Source organism: Lissotriton vulgaris, chromosome 11 (genome assembly GCF_964263255.1).
Source record: "Lissotriton vulgaris chromosome 11, aLisVul1.2, whole genome shotgun sequence".
Classification (NCBI taxonomy): Eukaryota; Metazoa; Chordata; class Amphibia; order Caudata; family Salamandridae; genus Lissotriton; species Lissotriton vulgaris.
The window spans coordinates 388,108,079-388,131,516 of NC_141699.1; the positions used below are offsets into that span (position 1 = coordinate 388,108,079).

The 23,438-nt window shown below is 44.6% G+C and overlaps 1 protein-coding gene across 2 annotated transcripts in view; it reads left to right on the forward strand.

Annotated features, from left to right (window-relative positions):
- The first annotated feature begins 11,532 nt into the window (after window positions 1-11,532).
- The window catches only part of LOC147679838 (interleukin-1 beta-like), a 114,870-nt gene continuing 102,964 nt past the window's right edge, over window positions 11,533-23,438 (forward strand). Inside the window, exon 1 of one of the 2 annotated variants that reach the window (XM_086943395.1) lies at window positions 11,533-11,650. The gene's annotated coding sequence lies outside the window, so the exon portion shown is untranslated. The remainder of the gene's footprint in view (window positions 11,651-23,438) is intronic. The other variant, XM_086943394.1, reaches the window with a different exon arrangement.

Below are 23,438 nucleotides of genomic sequence, written 5' to 3' on the forward strand. Positions count from 1 at the left end.
GTCTTGTCAGGCTCTGCACTCGGGCTCCGGCGGGAGGCGGCGGCAAATCAGACGTCGAGGTGCTGGGTGATGCCTGTGTTCACAGGGTGGCCCCTCCTAGGCCACAAGGGAGATGCTCTTCAGTCTTCTGTCATCAGAATGTCAAAGTCCAGTCGTATTCTTAGTTTAAAGTTGATTTCAGGATGATCTGAGTTGCATTGGCACTGCTCCCACTCTTATTCCAATCTGAGGGGTGGATCTCCTGCTAGGTCCCTCCCCTATGGGTGGGACCAGGAAGGGGGGTGGTTACACCCCCTTTCCTTTGTCCAGGTCTCACTGGAGCTGGGGCTGGGCTGCCCCAGAACCGGTTTGACCGGATTATGCAAGGGGAAGCCTTGTGCTCCCCAGGCACTGTCTGGTTTCATTCAAACCTCCCTGCTACAATCCACTATCTCCTGTCTGGGGTGGTGTCACACCTCCCTGTGGCAGGAAATCCTTTGTCCAGGCCTCCTCTGCTGAGTTTCGGTCAGCAGCAGGAGGTCAGACATGTGTCTGTGGCAGAAGCATCCATTTTGTGGATCTGAGGCTCTTTTAAAAATCAACCGCGTTTTAGCAAAAGTAACATGTCGTCCCCTCTAGAGGGGTGGAATGCTACCCCCGTCGCCAGGACTGGCGAGGGGGTAGTATTCCAAATCGTATGACACCTTACACGACATGTTTTGATAAAGCCAAACCAAAGTTGACATATAACCGCGAGGATTATAATGCACTTAATAGTATATGGTTTGGCATTATCCCGGAACAGCTAAGGGAATTGGTCCCGACAGCTGCAGACAGGCTCAGCTCATGCTAGAGCACCATCTCACATTAAACCACGCACTCTGCCTTCAGGATTGTTAAGGCCTGCCATAGGAGTGGCTCACAGGTTTATATGTGTCCAGATAGGTTTAGATATAGGCATACTATATCTAAGCAAGGGGTGATTACACCACCTTGCCCCAGCTGAGTGATCAGCCAGTTGTGTCAATTTTAGATAGCCAGCCAGGGGTGGCAAAAGATATGCTGCAGCCCCTGGTAGGCCTTGGATGCACCTATGCCCTGGGCACCTATAGTGCTCTGTACAGGGGCTGATAAGGTGACCCAAGCCAATCTAGTTATGCACCTAGGGTACATGGAATCCATTTTACAGAGAGAGCAGATAGCCTGGGGCCCTGATTAGCAGGGAACCAGGCCAACTAAGTCGAAAACCAGCTAAACACAAGGCAAAAAATCTGGGGTAACCATAGTCAGGTAGCCACCTTCCTACATAACCCCCCCCCCCCCCAAACGAAAGGAGATAAAGCTATCCTTGGCCAGGTAAGCCTTTATTGCCTGAGTGGCCATATAAGGAAGTACCTGCACTAGCATGGGTACCCCCTGTCTCATGGTCCACTAAGCAGTCCCTCACCCTAGGGGTATTAGAGGGTCTCCACCATAGGGAATCACTACCTTGGGTGTGTTTATGCAAAGTTAAAGGCTGGTTTGGATATGGAGTATTGAAGTGAGACTCCACTAATTTTGGGCTCAACTTCCTCCAATTATCTTCCACCATGTGGGGCTTTATTTCTTCAACTGAGTTGCACTGAGCTCTCAGGGTCAACCTCTGGCTACCTAAAGCTGGAGGCTGGGTCCCTCTGTTTAGCTTGCTGGAGGGACAGTTCAGGTTTGGGCCCTTTGGGTCCCAGGTTTGGCTGTGCCCAACAGAATCCATCTGTGGGAGGTCCCTAACTACTTTTAAGGGGGCTCCCTCAGGAGTTTTTAAAGTTTTCACCTTACTAGGGCTACTAGTTTTGGTGCCCCTAATCTGTTGATGGGGGTGCTTTATTTGACAGGGGGCCCTCTGGGTCTCACTGTCCTTCTTGTCCTCTGCAGCCCTGGGCTGACTAAGGCAAGGTAGAGAGGGGCAGGTTACCTGCTCCAGACTGGATCCCACCTGAGAAGGGTCCACTGCCATCAGAGGCTCTGTCAGGCCAGGCCTAACAACCTCTGGGGCAGTTCCTTCATCAGGGGTAAGATCAGTTCCCTGAGGAGGCTGATCCTGTCCTAATGTCTGGTGAGGGGAAGATTTATCTTCCTCCTCCATGCTCTCAGTTTGGGTGGAGTGATCCATCATTTCAGGCTTCACAACAACCGTATCTGTTTGAGTGTGGGCTGTGGCCATCACAGCCCCACCAACCTTTTCAGGAGGAGACTCAGTTTGGGTTTCTGCTGTTATCATAACAGCTTTGCTATTCTGGTTTGGAAGAGCTTCTGGTAAAGATGGGGCAGAGAGTTTCTCAGCCCTACCAACCTTTTCAGGAAGGACATCTTGAATTGGGGCTATAGCCAGTACAGCCCCACTAACCTTTCCATTGGAGTTTACCATTCTAGAATGGATTTCCTGTTCAACCTCAGCCCAGGCTGAGATTTCCAAATCATTACCCAGTAGACAGTCTACAGGCAAGTTTGGTGACACTGCCACTCTCTTTGGGCCAATGACACCTCCCCAGCTGAGACTTACTACTGCCATGGGATGATTTGTTTGGATGCCATCAATGTTTGTTACCTGGTATCTGGCACCAGGTAAAAGTTGCTTAGAGGGGACTATACAGTCAGCCACCGTGGTGATGCTAGCCCCTGTGTCTCTGAAAGCTTCAACTTTCAAACCATTGATGATGGGTTCTTGTCTATATTTGCTCAAGGTATTTGGGCAAACAGAGAAGTTGGCAAACCCCATGCCAGTCTCATAAACAAGATCATTTGGGGATGGGGACCTGGATAGGCCAGGGTCCCCTTGGGCTCCAAAAGTAAACCCACCCAGATTCCTGGGTGTGCTCCCACTTCCTGGGGGATTACTGCTGACAGTAACAGGAGGTGTTGGAACTGGTTTTGGAGGTATGTTTTCTTTATTGCCATTCTTGGGACAACAGCTGTCTGTTTTGTAATGCCCAACCTGTGTACAGGCATGACAATAAGGCTTTTTCTCAGTTGATGAAGTGTCTTGGGACCCACCCCCCTTCTTGGAGTTTTGGGGCCCTGGGGAAGTGTTTTCTTTACTTTTATCCCCACCCTTATCTTGAGGCTTGGTAGACTCCTTCTTCTGGTTATTGTCCTGATTCTTAGGCCTAATCCTGGTTCTGACCCACTTATCTGCCCTCTTTCCCAATTCTTGGGGAGAGGTCAAATCTGAGTCCACCAGGTGCTGGTGTAAGAGCTGGTTCTGACAATTACTTAGGATCTGCTCCCTCATAATCAAATTATACAATCCTGTGAAGTCATGTACTTTGCTGCCATTTAGCCAACCCTCCAGAGCCTTAGTTGCACAATCAACAAAATCAGTCCAGTCCTGAGTCTGTGTCTTCTGGGTGTCTCTGAACTTTAACCTGTACTGTTCAGTGGTTAAGCCAAACCCATCTATCAGAACACTCTTCAGGACTTTGTAATTGCTGGCATCCTCATGTCTGACAGTGAGGAGCCTATCTCTCCCTTTCTCTGAAAAGGAGTACCATAAGATTGCTGCCCACTGTTCCTCAGGAACCTGCTGTACCATGCAGGCTCTCTCCAGAGCAGTCATCCATTTGTGGATGTCATCCCCTTCCTGATAGGGGGGCACAATCTTTGTCAGGTTTCTACTATCATAGGACCTGGGTTTCTCTTTAGGAACTTTGCTGCCACCAGTGGCATCTAAGCCACACAATTTTCTTTCTCTTGCTAAAGCAAGTTTAGCTTGAGCCAAGGCTACCTCTTCCCTTTCTATTTGGAGTTGGACAGCCCTCATCCTGGCCCTATGCTCTTTTCTCTGGGAGGGAGTCATCCCTCTTTGAGATTCTCTTGAGGCACTAGAAAGATGAGAATCCCCTGATTGAGATCTCACCCTCCTGTTACCTGGAAGAATTTGGTTATGAGATCTGGAGTGGTGCTGGCCCTCTCCATTCTCATGTAGGTCTAGGTTGGCCTGGTTAAGCCTGGCAACCTGTACCTGGGTCACCCTCTGATCCTGATCTTCAGGCTCTTCTAAATCTGAGCCTTCCTCTTCCTCTTCCTCCTCCTCTTCATCTTCTGGAAGATTCTCATTCTCAGGGGAGTGTATCCCTTCACCTGATTCTAAGGGAGCCTGACTCACCTTATCTAAGTCATCCTTTTCCAGGATAGCTATTAGGGAAGGAATGGTAGGGCCTCTGCCCTTTTTTAGCCCCCTGGCTGTGCACAAGGCACTCAGGCCTTTGTGGCTAAGGTTGTCATATCTGGATGTTGTCCCTATAGGATCAACTATTACAGGAGCAGAGCCTGAGGCTCTACCTGTATCAGACATGACTGCTAGTGAGGTGTAAGTGATGCACTTACCTACACTAAGTGTTTTCCTACTGTACCTTGCTAGTGAGTTGTAGTCAGGGTGTGCTAATCCCTTTAATCTACAACTACTAAGTTCAGTAGAACTTAATATGCTAAGCTTTTGATTTATATGTACCTAAGGTACTTGATGTGATCTTTCAATTTGATGTAAAGATTGCAATGGTAAAACAAACAGCAAGCTCAAATCCGCACCGCTGCACACCAATGTGAGAAGTTGGCCTGTTAGGTAATGTTTCCAATTCTGGAACCACTTGGTAACAGTCCAAACAAACCCCAAAGATGTCTGGTTGTAAGTCAACCTTGTTAGACAAGCTATCCTAGTGGTAGCATGGACTAAGCAGCCTTAAAGGCTTAACTTAAGAGGTCGTGTTAAGCGAGCTGTTTTACCACATACAATCCTGTAATCAAATGAAAGGACACCACACAAGTATATATTATAAAAATATATGTATTTATTTCTAAATTACTCCCCAGTACTCTTTATGAGGAAAGGGGCACAAGCGTTAAATCAAAAGCACAGTGAAACATATAAAGTTGCACAATTATGGATGAGGGCGGGTGGCCACTCAGACCATATACTAAAAAAGTGGTATAAGGAACACTTATCGAACAGTGGTTAGGCCTAGGGCCTAGAGATTCGCTGGGAGCAGTCAGGACTAGCAATGCTGAAGTCGGGAGTAGCCCACAGGAGACGGGTGCAGCACGGAAAGTGCGGCTCGCACCAATGTAATGTCAATGGTGCGTAAAAGTTAGATAAAGTGAATTAAAAGATACTTCCGCTGAACCTAGAGGAACAAAACTTTAGACACAGACCCTAGAGGTGTGTACCAGTGTGGGAACACCGGCGTTGCAATGTTACCTCACCCACAGGCCGTGGGTGCACAGGGTCGAAGTGGCGTCGAGTTTTGACACGCAGGCTCTTGGTGCTTGAAGCTGTTGCAGCTGCAGGCGAGGTGAAGCAGAAGTGTCCGGTGGATCCAAGGGTGGATCTGAAGTGGTGAAGACCTGAAAGCAGAGGGGACAATGTTCAAAGTCACTGACCAGTGACCACCGTGGAACCAGATTGGAACCAGGCAAAGTCGGGTGCAAGCAGGTGATCAGGGGTTGCTTCTCTCTGCAGCTGCGTGGACACGAAGAGGTCAAGGACGTCCAGGAGTCGTTCACGAGCTGTCCCTCAAAGGCTCTAGCTGATGGCGGTGTCGGCAACTCGATTGACGCAAACAAGCCTTGGCTAATGCAAGCCACGGGGAAAGTAAAAAAGGCTTATTACTCGGACCAGCGAAGTCAGAGCGGTTATTCCTTTCTACAGGAGCGAGGGCAGGTCTGGAGCAACCAGACCCACAGTGTAAATTGTAGGTTTCGTTGCCAAGATGGCCGCTGAACACGTGACAAGCGGCCGGGATGGCGAGTCAAGTGGCACAAAACAAAAGGGCCCCACGCAGATCGTGGAGATGCTGGAGGGCTGATATTTGGTGCAAATGCTGCTCGGTTCTGGGGCTTTTTAAACCTCAAAGCACAGAGTCGAGGGTGCCTCGGGTGCTGCGCAGTCAGCGTCTCGGCGGTCTTTCAAGATGGCCGCTCCCACGTCTCTCGGTGCCTCCACGGGTCCCTTCTTTGCAGGGACTGTGGATCGGGCTAGGAGAAGTCTGGGAAGCTGGGTCTTGTCAGGCTCTGCACTCGGGCTCCGGCGGGAGGCGGCGGCAAATCAGACGTCGAGGTGCTGGGTGATGCCTGTGTTCACAGGGTGGCCCCTCCTAGGCCACAAGGGAGATGCTCTTCAGTCTTCTGTCATCAGAATGTCGAAGTCCAGTCGTCTTCTTAGTTTAAAGTTGATTTCAGGATGATCTGAGTTGCATTGGCACTGCTCCCACTCTTATTCCAATCTGAGGGGTGGATCTCCTGCTAGGTCCCTCCCCTATGGGTGGGACCAGGAAGGGGGGTGGTTACACCCCCTTTCCTTTGTCCAGGTCTCACTGGAGCTGGGGCTGGGCTGCCCCAGAACCGGTTTGACCGGATTATGCAAGGGGAAGCCTTGTGCTCCCCAGGCACTGTCTGGTTTCATTCAAACCTCCCTGCTACAATCCACTATCTCCTGTCTGGGGTGGTGTCACACCTCCCTGTGGCAGGAAATCCTTTGTCCAGGCCTCCTCTGCTGAGTTTCGGTCAGCAGCAGGAGGTCAGACATGTGTCTGTGGCAGAAGCATCCATTTTGTGGATCTGAGGCTCTTTTAAAAATCAACCGCGTTTTAGCAAAAGTAACATGTCGTCCCCTCTAGAGGGGTGGAATGCTACCCCCGTCGCCAGGACTGGCGAGGGGGTAGTATTCCAAATCGTATGACACCTTACACGACATGTTTTGATAAAGCCAAACCAAAGTTGACATATAACCGCGAGGATTATAATGCACTTAATAGTATATGGTTTGGCATTATCCCGGAACAGCTAAGGGAATTGGTCCCGACAGCTGCAGACAGGCTCAGCTCATGCTAGAGCACCATCTCACATTAAACCACGCACTCTGCCTTCAGGATTGTTAAGGCCTGCCATAGGAGTGGCTCACAGGTTTATATGTGTCCAGATAGGTTTAGATATAGGCATACTATATCTAAGCAAGGGGTGATTACACCACCTTGCCCCAGCTGAGTGATCAGCCAGTTGTGTCAATTTTAGATAGCCAGCCAGGGGTGGCAAAAGATATGCTGCAGCCCCTGGTAGGCCTTGGATGCACCTATGCCCTGGGCACCTATAGTGCTCTGTACAGGGGCTGATAAGGTGACCCAAGCCAATCTAGTTATGCACCTAGGGTACATGGAATCCATTTTACAGAGAGAGCAGATAGCCTGGAGCCCTGATTAGCAGGGAACCAGGCCAACTAAGTCGAAAACCAGCTAAACACAAGGCAAAAAATCTGGGGTAACCATAGTCAGGTAGCCACCTTCCTACAGTGTGACTGAAGCCTTTTTGGAAGGTGTCGAGGAAGGGTCGGGGTTGACGTTCTTACTTACCACCCTCTGCGCCGGAGTGATGTCCTTGACATCTTAGTCTTCGGCCTCGGAGTTGCTGTCGATGGAATGTTCTTGCAGTTGTTCTGGGACATCGATGCCTTCTTCGAAGATGTCGTCCGGGACGGAAGCTGACGAGCGCGTCATTGTTCTTCTAGCTCGTTGGTCCGGAATCATCTTCCTGGAGCGGAAAGAGGCACACGCAGAACAGTCTCTGGCCTCGTGCTCCGGTGAGAGGCAAAGTTTGCACACGTCATGGAGATCGGTGTGGGGAACTTTAAACCACATTGAGACATTTTTTAAATGGCGCCCTTTCCATGAGCTGGAAAATGAGGCCTGGGTAGGCCCGAATGCCTCGTCGACGACCGAAATCGAAGAATTCGGAGTTGAAGAGTAGCGTTGATTGGAAACGGGTTCGAAACAATACCGTCAGAGTAGTTGAGGATTGCGCGCCAAAGGAAAATCTGTTCCAATGCGGAGCGCAGGAAACACATCCGAGCCCGGTGGTGGAAAAAAACAATCTGAGGATGGAGCCGATGCCCATGCGCAATGTGGTCCAATGGAGGAGTCACCTATCCCGTGACTTCCAAAGACTTTTCAGGACCAAAACAAACTGCAAACATCCGGGCCTAACACTAGGTGGCGATCTGTGCACAGTGTGTAATCTGCAGCTTATATGCCTCGAACAGAGGGTTTCTTTATTTAAAAGCCAACACATACATGGTGGTCTGCTGTCCACAGAATGCCACCATCCCTATGTTATTACGCATTGCCAATGGATCACAAATTGAGACCAGCCTCATGAATATTGATGAGGCAGGTTCATTGGGACCCTATTGGGAATCACTATTGTGTCCGAGACACATCAGTACATTTCATTTTGGCAGAATCTTATTGCGAGTTGCAAGAAGTCGCAATTAGAGACTCGCAGAATGAAATGGTCGTACATGTGGCCCCAAATGTTTACATTTTGTGGATGGGTGATTGTGCCGGTAAATGGGCCTAATTGTATGGGAAAACGGGAAGCTTGCACAATTCTTAAATTAAGGGGTCACCCTCCATATCTCTCAGGCCTACCACAGATCATAAGTCATACACCAAAATGTGCTCACACCTTAATGTGGGTGTTCAGCGCGTACGTGCATCATAAGGTACTCATCAACTAGTAGACCTTGTCGACTGGGGTTTTTGCAACATGGGGTCACCATGTTGGAATTCCACACATCTGATACACCTCTTAGGTGACCCCCAATCATCCCCTGGCAGGCGTCCAAAGAGTCCTCAGGCGCCAGCACACCACCAAAGATGCACCCACTGTTGGCACGTACTGATAAAAGCAGTGCAGCCGCGCACTCACAAATGCCCCATCTCCTTTCAGCTGGGAGAGAGCCCGAGTTAGCTCTCTAGGCACCACCTGCCACTGAGGAGCCCCCCTGCCGCAAGGTGAGTGGAAAGGCAGGGAGAATAGAATGGTTACAGATCACTTTGGGGGATTACAGCAACATGGCATGAGACAACCAGAAAAACTGCCAATTCAGTTCAGGAGGAGATATGTGTTAAAGGAAGGATAATGTATGATTTACTTATACCCTATTTATTATTATTTGATCCTAACTACATAGCATACGTGGTATCTATGAACACAATTGTAAATCTTGCATTGATTCTGCTTTTCCTCCCAGGATGGCTTAATGCCCAGCAGATCATAGTGAATAGTCTCAAATACAACCAACATTACACAGATATTACTAAGAACATACTTTGACATCACTTCAGTCGACGAGAATGCCAAGAAGTTACAACTCAAAACAAAATATATTTTATGTAAGCCATGCCCCAACAAACACTCTGATACTCCTATGCATCACATAGCACCAAAGGCATATTTTGGGAAGGGTTGCCACATCAACAGCACAACCATCTGTAAATCAATTTACTCTAGACCTGGGATCTCCAAACTTTTCTGTAGTGAGCGCTGCTTAGGATAAATGCAAATCTTCCCCAGCTACTAATATTATTAGAGAAATAATAGTAACCACATCAGACGAGATTACATTAGTGGCCATCATATGCAAGAGGATCAGTAACGATCACCTCAGAACAATCCGGCACGGTTGCCAGTAGTAAAGGAAAACTGCTTTTCCAATATGGAATGCCTACACATTGGTAATGCTTTTAACAGCTGTAGCTGCAATACCCCTAGGACCGAGTTAATATTAGTAATGGCTAGGGGCGCTGCCCTAGATGAACCCTGGTACTCTCATGTTCATAACATAGCACCAGAGCTATGGAATTAGAAAAGCATTGTCAACTCAACAGCGCTTTCGGTTGTTTGATGTTACAACGCGATCTTTTAGATTGCGGTACATCACAACGCATATTTTACAACGCAAGTCGTTACCACGACTTGCGCTGCAGGGGGCTGGACTTAGGAATAGTAAGATTTACTATTCCAACTCCAGCCTACGTACAGTAGGGAAGGTGTTGGAATAGTAAATCTACTATTCCTTAGCCTACAGCGCCCTCCAGCGCAAGTCGTGGTAACGACTTGCGTTGTAAAAGACGCATGGTAATGGCAGCGCAGTGTTTTGACCGCATTGTTATGGATGTTCCCTGTGCTTTCCCGCTCCACATCAACATACATTCTTTTACTGTTAACTTAAACATATGACATCATCAAGTACACATCATATTAAAGATATATATTTGGACACTGTGTGGCCAATGAACTTGTGACACAGTTTTATCAACAAAATAGTCATCGGTGTTGTTTATGGTGTCCTGTGTATGGTATTTGTAGGGTCACCTTTGTCCTCACATCCGCAGAGCTTGGGGTAGCAATGCTATGCCGCTGGCCACGTGCCCTGCAGCGCGACACAGAAGAGATCGAATCTTAGCTTTGCTTTCCTGCTAGATAGGATGGGACGTTTCCGCTCAAAAAGGTAACTATAGGTATAGAGGGCTGCCCCTCCTATGTTCATTGTCTTACAGTGTCCGAAGTGGACAGGGTGAGGCCATGCGGTTTATAAGGAGTCAGGACCCCTTTTGTGGTTGGGCACCCCACTCAACCCACCCTATATAATAAAGAAAAAATAAACTAAATAATACAAATAGAAAAGAAAAATAGATTTTGTTTTGAATGTCCTCCTTTATTTTTGCAAGGAGGGTTAACAAGGGGATCCTAAAGCTTTATACAGCGACAAAGACCTCCAGGTAGTGTATCTTGGAGTCAAAAGGAAATTCCCCTGTAAGTCATGACCGTGGGCCTGAGGTGTAGTGACGGAACTCTTTAGCCCCTCAAGGGGCTGTTGGAATCCTGAGCATCTGTGGAGACTGCCCGGGCCTCGTTCTGACTTGTCGGGAGCATCACACAAACATGTGTCAAACTACGTTAAGTGAATGATTTGTAAAGAACTGAAATGCATCTGATTGGTGCTGATACCACCAAAACGACAGCAGCTCCGGCTTTCTCAGGGTGGGCGTCAGTTGTTCCGGGAAATCAGCAGTTTCGCCTGAATCGCTCGTAAGCGTCAAGCGAACCCATCCTGCGTGATCAATAAACGTACTCGAAGTGGCGTAAAACAGGCCCCTGCAGTGCGGGGGGGAGAGGGGGGGGGGCAACCTTTAGGGGGGCCCTACAGCAAAGGCCTCTGGTAGGAGGGCTCCCTATTTAGTCGAGAGGGGGCCCCTCCACGTACCGTACAAGGCCCCCCCCCCCCTCAAGTTTCGTTTGCCAGTGCTTACTTGCAACACAGTTCTATCCACAAGCGAAAGAGCTGTCAGTGTCATTTATTGTGTGACTTGTGTTGAATTTATTTGCAAGATGACCTTTGTCCTCAGATCCTCCAAGGGCAGCAATGCTAAGTCCCCGAGGCAGTCTGTGGGACTTACTTTGAAGGTACTCCTCGGGCATTTTTTGGGGCACTGATCTCCTCTGAGGTCATGCACCGACCTCATTAGGGCACGGATTCCGCCCCCCCCCCCCCTGAGGTCAACCATTTCAGCACACAACACGTGGCGAAGTTTAGCATTGTTAAGGCACAGAATGTCAGTTCCCACACCTCTTACCAGATATATGGTCATTTAAGTTTGTTTGTCTCTGCAGGATTTGTTAACCACACTCTCGCGAGAGCACTTCCTCTTCTTGGAACAGGGGGAGTTCCCAGTGCGGGTAGAGATTACACTATAAGAGGGAAGGGGGCAGGGACACGGTAAACCCATCTGAGCAGACACTTGCCTGAGGCAGAAACAGACCTGAGAGGACCCTCTGACCCAACTCACAGAGCCCCTCGTTGCAGGTAGGGAATGTTGCTCACCGAAGTAGACACATTTTACTTCGCCCCACTTTGAAAGAATGTTTGCTATATAAATGAGTGAAGCTGTCAGTGGTGCAGCCGGTGCAGTGGCACCGGGACAGCGAGGTTGGAAGGGCCCCGCCTGCCCTGCATTGTTTCCTGTTATTTAAGAGGATATTTTGCTCCAGTTTAAAAAAAATACAAAGCGTGTCTTGGGCCTGGTCTGTGTTTATCCCGTGTGAAGGTTGGGTGGGGCACGAGGAAGTAAGTGGATAAGAAATAAATTGACTGAGAAAAGGTATGAAATGAATGGGTGAAAAAAACAGAAAGGAGAGGCGGTAAGCAGAAGAGAAAAGAAGCTAAGGACGAACAAAAGAGGCAGCATTAGAGAATGAAGAGCCCAGAAAAAAAACAAGTTGTTAGGAAGGAATGAGATAAAGAACAGTGAGAGAAAAGAGACCGGAAGAGGAGGTGAGGGTATAAGGAAGGAAAGAGAAGAGTGGAGAGAAGGATCGAGAGAGAGGATAAGAGAAGGAAACACAGGTACAATAAATAATGCAGAGACCTGTAAACAGGGACGTAGCCATCATTAGTTAAACAGGTGCAGGGACACTGGAGTCCACAGTGTGAGGGACCAATGAAACTCCAGATATGTCTGTTTTTTAATTCAGACTCGATGTGGAGTATTTCTGTTGCTTGAATTAGGGCCCCTGACCTCCAAGCTACAGGCTACATCCAGGCTGTATGCGGAGATATGTTTCCTTAAGGGCTGCACATGTATCACAGGGGAAACAACCTTTACAATGCAGTTTTTTCATTGCACTACCTTTACAATGCAGTTATTTCAACGCAACATCCTTTACATTGCATGCCATTACAATGCAGCCATTACATCGCATGTCACTACAACGCGTGTCATTACAACGCATGTCACTACAACGCATACCATTACAATGCATACCATTACAACGCACAGTTTTTACCTTTACACTATCCAACACTTACCCTACCGTTGCACTCACTGGAGTGGGAATAGTCATTTTTACCCCTACACTATCCAACACTTACCCTAAATGCAATGTAATGGTATGCGTTGTAATGGTATATTGCGATGTAAGGGAATGCGTTGTAAATGTAGTTTCTAAAAATGCGTTTTGATGGCATGTGTTGTAATATACGTTATAATGGATGTTGCAATGTAAAAACTGCATTGTAAAAGCATGCGTTGTAAATGTTTGCGCTGTCACATTATACATTCATGTCACAGACCACCTCTCTGCTAGCTGGAGTGGATTGATGGTACAGGGTTCCATGCTGTGAGGTATTTATTACTGGGGGAGTGGGTCTCCTAGGGCCACATTGTAGCTACACCTTAGTTCGCGCTCGTTGGCTGTGTGCATATATGATTTACTTATTTGGATGGAGTAAGGGGAAAGCAACAAGACATATATACAGGATGCAATCCCACACCCCACCATTACCATCTTGATGCCCTTAACAGGTGGGTAGAATAGCGACAGCACACTGGAAATAAATGGGATGCCGTGACGCTGGAGTTCAGAGCCCCAAATGAAAAAAAAAAGACCCAGCAATGACTACACTCCGCAGACCCCTGCCGCATGCAAAAAACACAAACTTCTTCATTTTGTATAGCACCAGCCAACGAGCACCAGGCACGCAAGCTTGTCCAGCTTCAATCCAGACAGAAGTGAAAAAGCCTTAAAATATCTGGTGGACTAATTATCCTAGACTACTTGCAATGATAGCCCTTGCTCAGAGGAAGAGGGCTCACTACCTTCTCTGACCTTCACTTGAAGGGCAATGGCTCTATGCCTACTCAAAGCTGTAGTACAAACCTTCCTAAATATATTTTACATAGTGTTTAGACGAAATGTCAGAAGCAAAAATATTGGGGGACAAAATATATCAAGGAAGCAAACATTGTGAAGGCACATTTCTACAGGTGAAGTTTTACTGTATATAACTCCACATATATGTACCTTAATGATATATGTATCTTCAACGTATGTAGATGTGGAGTTAAGAATAGTAAATCTAAACTTTCCTAATTGCACTCACCTTTTCGATTTTTTGGCCCTCTATACTTTTGACATGATATTCTGTCCACACAATATTTTGGGTTTTAATATTGTCAGGGATACATATGACCTATAAATGTAAATATGTGCACAGTACATTTTCTTTTATTTTACTTTGGAGTTTTATAGAACACAGTCCATCTCAATCACAACTACAGAACTCTTGACACAGAAGGCAGACATACAAAAATCAGTATAATTCACAAATAAATAAATAAATATCATAGGTATACATGGGACAATAATAAACAGGTAGATTCACATGAACATCACACAAATATATACCTAAAGGGTAACCATCTTATCCCGTAGCCTAGCAGAAGGAACAGCGTGATTTTAATAAAGGATAAGTCGTTTTGCGTATCTGTTTTTTCATAGTGTTAACACGTGCCTCTACGATAATGTTATTAAACATAGTATTCTGGACTTCAGGCTAAGTAGGGTTGTGATTATATAATGGATAACATACCCCATGCTGCACATTATAAGGATATTGCAAGTCACAGAGGAGTTCCATAACCATATAGAGGAACGAGGCCGAGATCCTTTGTAAAGGTATGGACCTCCGAGGTGACTTGCAATATCTTTATCATGTATGCCATGGGGTACTTTATCCTATATAATACATGGTCACACCATCACCTTTCCCACAAACTACTTAAAACCTTGGTCCGTAGCTCTTTCATATGCAAGAGCAAGCATGTTTGCAAACATGGAGAATAAAAATAAAACCTTTAATGCTAAATTAAACGCACCAAAAATCTGTTAACTAACAGACCGATATTAAAAACAGTTGAATACAAATTCGTTTTTTTTTCTTCGTTTTTTAAACAAAAGCAGCTGCAGTAGCTCGAAATGTGTAGAAACATACAGAAAGATTCTAGCCTTTCTCGATGGAGTCTGCAGAGAACCACGCCTCTGCGTAGTCTCCCGTGACCCGGAACCTGGACTCCACCTCCACAATGGCGATAGCGGGACGCTAGCTGCTCTTGACCGGAGCTCCCTGCCTGAAAGCCAAGCAGAGTAATCCTTCGCAAAAAGGCATCGGATAATGGGCGGAGGACAAGAATAAACGCAGAGAAACGCCGAGAAAGTTGCTGCTGCTGCAGTTTCTGACACCACGCGTATCTGGACCAGAGCTCCCTACTTGAAGGTTAGACAGAGTAATCGTTCGGAAAAAGCTTTGGATATTGGGCGGAGGTTAAAATTAAACGTCGACAAAGTGGCTGCTTCTGCAGTTTTCTGCCACCGCGTGTATTTAGATGGACTGTGGAGCGGTGTGTATGCTTTACAGGAGGTGCCTCGCAATTTTAGCTATCAGCTATCAGGCGCACTGCTAGGGAACTTGAGAATATCTATTCTACTTTCTGCCTTCTGCCTTATGTCTGCCTTCTGTCTTTGAGGTGAGTAGCTGTTTGGGGTGGTAACTACTTGCAGACTGTGGATTGTTATGGACATCAGTCAACCCCGAACCAGCTAGAGCAATAGATCTCTGGACCAGGACCAGAGTGCACCACCCTGAATCCTGTCAAAACCCAGTGCGGATGCTTTTTTTTTGTTTTTTGGTTTGTTTTTTTGTTTTTTTGTTTCTTTAAAAAGCTGAAATAACCTTGGAATCCGGGGGTGAAGGAGAGAAGAAGGTGAGAAGAAGGTGAAAGAGCAAAAAAAAGGGAGATACCACAATGGGTAAGCCCATGAAGGAGGGAGAGGTTGTAGTAAAATTAAGTAAAGTCGAAATGGCAGCTCGTTTGAAGGAAAGGACTCGACTTGCTCAAGCCAAAAAAGCTGCACGTAAGGCAGCCAAAGAAGAGAAAAGTAAAGACAAGATTAGAGAGGAGAACTCAGCTGAAGACACTACGCCGGCATCCTCGGAGGATGAACTTTCTCCCCCCTCTCCCTCCCTCCCTCCCTCCCTGCAAGATGAAGGACACAGGAAAATAGCCATAGAGGGGTGTAAAAGTTTGGATTCTCTGGATCAACCTGAGGCAGGGGTTCAAGCGCAGAACCCCACTCCTACCCCTACCCGGGTCTCAGTTTTAACACCATCCCAGGCAACAGAGGAAAAAAGGAAGAGTGATAATGGAGGAAAGGAACTGAAGCACTTCCCTCTATTTGCCAAAAAAACCTACCCGAAATCTCTAGCGCCACCTCCTCCACAATCTTCTATTGTCTCCATTGACATTGTTGACCTCAGAGACTCTGTTCTAATGGAGGGTGAGGATCAAAGTTCCGAGGCTTTATTGATATCTGCACCACAAACCATCCACATGGCAACATAGGAGACAGCCATGGAAGGGGAGACTCGACAGAATGAAGCATCAGGAGCAGAAGAGACAGAAGATTCTAGTCTACCCAGCTCGGAAGTAAGATATCAGTTAGATATCCGTGAGATGTTAAACCTGATCCTAGACGAAATCCGGGAAATAAAGAACAACCAGCAAACCGAGATAGCTGCTCTCCATGCTAGGATGGATAAATTGGAAGAGCTATACATGGCGCTCCCGAGCAGAATTCAAGAGGCAGAGGGGAGGATCTCCGTCCTCGAGGATCGTATGAATCTAGCTTCGGGGGAGGCCAAGGAAGCAGCAAAGAAGAGGATCTTTATGGAGAACAAGCTGGAGGAGCTCGAAAATCACTCACGAAGATCGAATTTAAGGATTGTGGGGGTTCCGGAAGTAACAGAAGGCTCTGATACTGTCCAGTGGGTCAATTCCTTCATCCAGAAAGCAGTTCTACCTGAATTGGAAGGAGACCTGACTATAACTAGGGCCCATCGAGTTCCAGCACAGAGGTTCGCAAATTCAACATTCCCAAGAACTATTTTACTGAACTTTGCAGATTACAGGATCAAGGAAAGGATTCTTTCAAAGGCCTATCAGCAACGCCAATTTGCCGTGACTGAAACTACAAAATGTAGGATCTTTTCCGATATGACAGCGGCAGCTGCAAAAAGAAGGAAAGAATTCGTAAAACTTCTGCAGTTATTCAAAGCAAAGGGTGCTCAAGCCTCGATTGCTCAGCAATCAAAGCTGAAAGTCTTGGTCAGGGGGAAGTTTTTCTTATTTTTGGATTTAGATGAGGCGCAGTCTCTTTTGAAGGAGATTTCAGGGGGTAGGGAGTGAAAAGGTGGGAGAGGAATCTACTTTTCTCCTTGTGTTTTCACCTTTTTTTTTCCCCTTCCCCTTCCCAGCGCAATGCTTTTTTTTTGTCTTCTCTTGGTATCTTGTGGGTATCTTGCGGGGAAAGAAGAGGCATAGAGTGAACTAGCGTTCTATAAGAAATTTGGTAAAAAACAGGGTGGGTCCAGTCAGACGGGCCACTAAGGGTGTAGGAAGAAGACACCCAGTTGAGAAGGAAGGGAGGGAGGAATGTGGTCAGCGAGGAAGTACAGGGTGTTACCACATTCCTGGGGTGGGTGGGCGCAGGGGGAGGGAAATGCAGTAAAAAGGAACATAAGCAATGGATGTAACAGTTATTTTCTTAGCATTAGGTACTTGACAAGGACAAGACATTTCTTTCAAGATGAATCATGATATATGTAAGATACTGTCAATTAATGCTAATGGTATGTTGAACAAACAAAAGTATGGGGCTCTCTTGAAGTGGGCAATCTCACTAAATCCTCAAGTAGTCTACTTTCAAGAGACACATCTGAAAACAAACGACCCTAATTTATTTATTCCGAGATATTTAAGCCAAGGTGTTTTCTCATCTGCAGGGGTTGCCCAGAGAGGGGTAGCAATTTATTTCTCTAGGAATCTATCCTGGGAGTTTATCCAGACCAAAAGGGACTCCAAAGGAAGGTGGCTTTGGGTTTCAGTTAAACTTCATGGGAAGGCTCTAAATTTTGTGAACTACCACTGCCCTATTCTTGATGATGTTTCTGCTCTGAAAGAAATTTATGAGGCGTTAAGAGGTGTCCCAGGACAAATTATTTGTGGAGGGGATTTTAATTTTATCCAAGATCTGAAAAGGGACACTTCAAATAAAAATAAAAAACAGTTGAAACCCAGAACTAAAGGCTCTTTCGAAGCATTGGTAGGTGAATACCAACTACGGGATCCCTGGCGCTCCAGGAATGTAGAGAGGGAGCTGTTCACATGTTATTCTCATCGTTTCCGGACTGCATCCAGAATAGATTTTTTCTTGATATCAAGATCTCTGCAGATCTCAAATAATCTGATTGGATGCAATCCTTTCTCCGATCATGGCAGAATCGAATTGGATCTTGTTTTGGGAGGGGCCGATAGGGAGCGCCCAAGATGGCAGCTAGATCGTACTTTGCTTCAAGACCAAACCTGGGTATCAGGATTTAGATCATGGATTGTGGAATATTTTGAAATAAATCAAGATTCAGCCGAACCCTTCTCAGTCTGGGGCGGGTTTAAAGCAGCAGCACGGGGCAAGATAATTGCTTTCACAAGCGCCCAGGCGAAGGAAAGGAAACTAAAAATAGCTAAATTACAATCTACTGTCGAGGAGCAGTATTTATTACAGCTTCAGTCTCAGCCAAACCAATTGGAACAAGCTAAAGCATGCTTAAGGGATTTTTTTATTCTCGAAGAAATAAATAGCTCAAAAACTTTTCAGCAGAAAATTTACGAAGACAGTCAGTTGGTTGGGAAATTACTAGCCAACTCTGTAAGAAAAAAACAGGAATCTTCTCATATACTGAAAATTCAGGACCCTCTGAGTGGGAACGAAGTGGTAGAAAGTGAGAAGATCTCCGGGATTTTCCTAGACCACTTTAAGAGAATCTATTCCACAAACTACCAGGTAGAGGAAGAAAAGATACACGAGTATTTCGCAAATTTAGAGATTCCTAAAATCTCCGAATTTCGGAAGACTCAAATAGATAGTGAATTAACAGTTTCAGAAATTCGTACAAGTGATAAGGCAACTGCTGGTGCAAAGGCCTGTGGCCAGGATGGGTACCCTATTGAATTTTATAAAGTATTACTTGCGGAATTAGAACAACCTCTAATAAAATTATTTAACCATATTAAATTAGGGGGCCACGTTCCTGGGGTTTTCAAAGAATCGACAATTATATGCTTTATAAAAAAAGATTAAAAAAAGGATGATGTATATTCATATAGGCCAATCAGCCTTTTGAACTCTGATTATAAGATTTTTATGAAGATATGGGCAGAAAGATTTGTTCTGGCAGCCCAGGAAGTAATCCATTATGATCAGACTGGGTTTATTGCAGGACGTTATATGGCCACAAATACGGAATATCTAATTCAGGCATTGGACTGTCTGAATACCAATTCGGTGCCAGCTTGCATTTTAATGGTCGATGCCGAAAAGGCATTCGACTTGGTGAACTGGGAAGCCCTATTTTATTCTCTCGGCCAATTTGGATTCCCGGAGCAAATAATTAAGATGCTACATAATATATATTCTGGAGCTTCTGCTCAGGTAATAATTAATGAGAAACAGGCCGGGAGGATTAACGTAACCAGGGGCACCAGGCAGGGCTGTCCCTTATCTCCCTTGCTTTTTACCTTTTTTATTGAGCCCTTGGTGGCAAGGATTAGGGATAATGCAGCTATCGTGCCCCCCATCATCGGCATGTCTAAACTAAAACTATTTGCAGACGACATTATCCTTTATCTTGCTCCTGAAAAGAAGGTAGTTGAGAACTTACTGAAAGAGTTTAAAGCCTATGAAAAGATCGGGGGATATAAGATTATTGCTAAAAAAACTGAAGTCCTTGCTTTAAATACAGATGTAGGATTTCTCCCTAATTTCTTGCTCCAAGCTGCAAGAAGAGACCCAATAAGATATCTGGGTATTTTTGTAACTGCATAGTATGATAGGCTTTTAGAACTAAACTACATCAGAATGAAAAATAAAATCAAGCACATGTTAGATAAATGGCTTTTGCTACCACTGTCAGTGATTGGTAGGGTGACAATGGTTAAAACGTCAGTTCTGCCTTTACTTATATTTTTGTTTACTAATGTACCGATAAAAATGAATCTGTCTTTTTTTAAAGAATTAGAAACAATGTTAAGAGGATTTATCTGGGGCAATAAAACTCCTAGAATTAAGCTCCCGGCGGTACAACTCTCAATAGATCAGGGAGGGTTAGCGTTACCCCACTTAAAGACATATTACGAAGCTGCTTTTTTTGATATAGTGGCAGGTCTTTTGAGGTTTTATCAGACAAGAGATAATTTATTTTTGGAGAAGATGGTTCAAGAAGCAGGTTCCCAAATCCCAATTTTTTTAAAGACCGCAAAGCTTCCTAAAAAATCGAGGTATAAGACGTTGAAAGAATATACAACGCGCTTGTTGCTGCTTTTTAAAAAACATGGTTCTGATGGTTCCCAGTATTTAAGTTTGTCCGAATGTAGTAAAATAGGCCTTCCATTAAGTTTGTCGAAGATTAAAAAATGGGATTTGTGTGGGTTTCGGGAATTGAGAGACTTGTTAGTCCAAAATAGGGTTATTAGTTGGCAAGAGGTGATAACTAGAACGAACATTCTAAGGCGACCGTCCTTTTTTTAATATCTACAGGTTATTTATTTTATTAAAAAGGAAGTAAGTGGTCTGTTGAATACCCCTAATAACTTACTAAATACCCTTTATGGAAGGAAGAGCAGCGGGATAGGGCAGTGGTATAAATTGCTCCATTGCTCTGGTCAATCCCCACTGATCGATAAACATTTGAATAAAACAAGTCTCTCGACCCAGTGCTTTTTCTCCTTGAAAGATTGGGAGGCTCTCTGTTTACTGGGAAACAAATCCTTGCGCGCTGCCAACTATAAGAGGATGGCCTTCTTGTCTCGTTGGCTAGCTTATTATACGCCTGAGGCTATGGAAAGAATGTTTCCTGGAACAGAAAACAAGTGTTTTAGATGCTTAGCACACGGTCAGGGAGGATGGTATCATATCTTTTTTGCCTGCCCGATGTTGGAGTCTTTCTGGAAAGAGATATTTGCGGAAATTGAATTGGCCATTGGAAAATCATTTCCGCCTATGGTAGAAGTGGCCTTGTTTGGCATAAGCAAGGATAGAAGCAGGTTCAACAAATCTGAAGAGGTATTTATATTTATATCATGCGCGGTCGCCCGCTCTTTAATACTACAAAACTGGAAATCAAGGGAAATTCCATCACTGATAAAATGGTTCAATAAGATGAGGAGAACCTGTCTCTTGGAAAAAGCATAGGGCAGAGTAGGTTCTATTAGGAGGTTTGAAAGGAATTGGAAATATTTTGGGGATTTGGAACAACTAAAGGAGGGATGAGTTGCAAAAGAAGGATGGAGATAAGGAAAGGGTCTATACATTTGACTGCACTAGCACTTTTTTAGATTTCACTTTATCATAGCTTTTTGCACATGCAGTAGCACTTTATTGCAGGTTTTTGCAGTTTTTTGCAGTGTCACTTTATAGATTGCGGATTTTGCACAGACCCTTCTTGATAAAATTGTTGTTTGTATTCCCTTTCTGTGCTTGAGGAATTTCTTCTCCTTTTCCTAATTCTTGTGTCTCATGTCTGATATATATATATATATATATATATATATATATATATATATATAGATTTCTTTCATTTTTTTATTGCTGTTTTTAAGCCTGTTTAACTATTGAAATAACTATTGAAAAAGAAAATTTAAAAGATGCGTTGTACCATTGATTATCCATTGCTATGTTCAATAAAAAAATTATTAAAAAAAAAAAAAAAAATGAAAGATTCTAGGCTTACTCCATCTAAGGAGTGCAAAAAATAAACATGTTCTCTCTGCTTGTCATAGTAAGCTATTAAAATAGAGCAACGGAAAGGAAAGCAATGTTTAGTTTTCGTTGTTTTAAACAGCTGCTTGAAATATGTTCCGTGACCTCATCTGCCTTTCACCTCGGCTGATGACTCTGGCAGAAAGGCTCTGTGGCGTGAGAACTCGACTGTAATAACTTAGAATCCTGGAGTTCTGAAGTCTTTTCTTTATAATCGGTGACTGAGTGAGTCACCAGTCATAATTTATAAAGAAATTAGAGATGTGCATTTATACAGGGATTACAGAATTCCATGTATTATATAAGGGAACATTTATTATTACATTTTTGCTGTTACTTGAATTTCAGTATTTCTACAGTGAGTATTTCTTTGTTCCTTGAAATTCTGTCTTTTCCTAGAATTATTACGTTCTGAGTAAGATTGTGTTTAAAATAACAGAAATTAAATGTGAAAGGTTCTCTCTGGAGTTGCTCCTCAACAGAGAAATTCTGTAGTCAAGGCATGAAAGAACTAATGATTGTGCTGAGGGTTTTAAACTATGTCAGCAGGAGCAAGTACTTTAAGATTTGAAGGGTGCATTATGCAATGGTGCTTTCACATATGATCCTGTAAAGAGACGTTGTTGTCCATTAAAACATGCCTAGATTGTTTGCTAGATTTATAATGAAAAGCCTGCTTCTGAGAAAATTTGAGTCCAAAACTAAAGTCTGTTCAAGAGTTTGGCGGGTGTGGGGGGCATATTATCAAGGGGGTTTATCTCCGCTTTTTTGGCTTTAAAAGCCAAGAAAGCGGAGATAAAATTATCTCCCTATTACCTAGCTGTCGCTAACACGAGTTAGCGACAGCTAGTAGGAGATAGCGACCATCTTGGGCCCCACTTTGCATGTCAGTGATATTTATCACTAATGACATGCAAAGTGGGCGTGCCAAGATGTTAGCGACTGGAAACAATCGCTAACATCGCTATCTCCTATTACCAACTTTTGGAGATATTCGCGCTAAGCGCGAATATCTCCAAAAGCTAACACCTGCCCTGAGCAGTTCTTAGCCATGTTATCCAATGGGAGGTGGATAACATGGCTAAGAGCATTAGCTCGGTAATGCATGAATATCGCTGACTTTTCAGCGATATTCATGCATTGCGGCCGATTTTCATCGCATTTGCGATAAACCTTGGTAATACCAAGGTTTATCTGCGATAAAAATCGCCGCAGCTCAGCGGTAGATTTTTGTCTCTAACCAAGCAATAGCAATAATTATCGCTATTGCTTGGTAATATGCCCCTGTATTCCTTCACTACCATGACATACTTCCCCTTCTGCCTTATTACAAGTGCATTGGGTTGCAAGTAGGGCTCCCGGTATTATCCAATTTATTTTTTGAACATTTCCATCTGTATTTATCCATATTTGTTGTTTGGCCGTTTTATTGGTGTATATCCATATTTATTTTGAGAATAAACACGTAAAATTATATATTTCCACAATTATTTAACTGATCAACATGCACTCGTACTTTGATGACGTTCGTGTTTTAGCACATTAAGCAGGCACATATAACAAAACAAAACTCTGACAAGTAAATATCAGCAATATATACAAATAAATGTAAACATATGCCTACATTTAAGGATATCTCATGTTTTTAAATCCCCATGGTGTCTACCTGATTAGCAGTTGGTCTGCAATTCACGAAGGACAAGAAGAGTTACTCACAAGAAGCAACATTTTCAGTTTTTTCCTGCTTTTAAAAATAAATACAGACAGGAAATAGATTGTTTTCTGTCTGTATTCATCTGTAAAAATCTGTAAAAACTGAAAAACGGAATACTGGGAGCCTTAGTTGTAAGGCACTTGTAATAAGGTGGACGGTGTTATTGTAACATTGGGAACAGAGTACTCATTCACCAAACTCTAAATCAGACCAAACCCTAAGTCAGTGG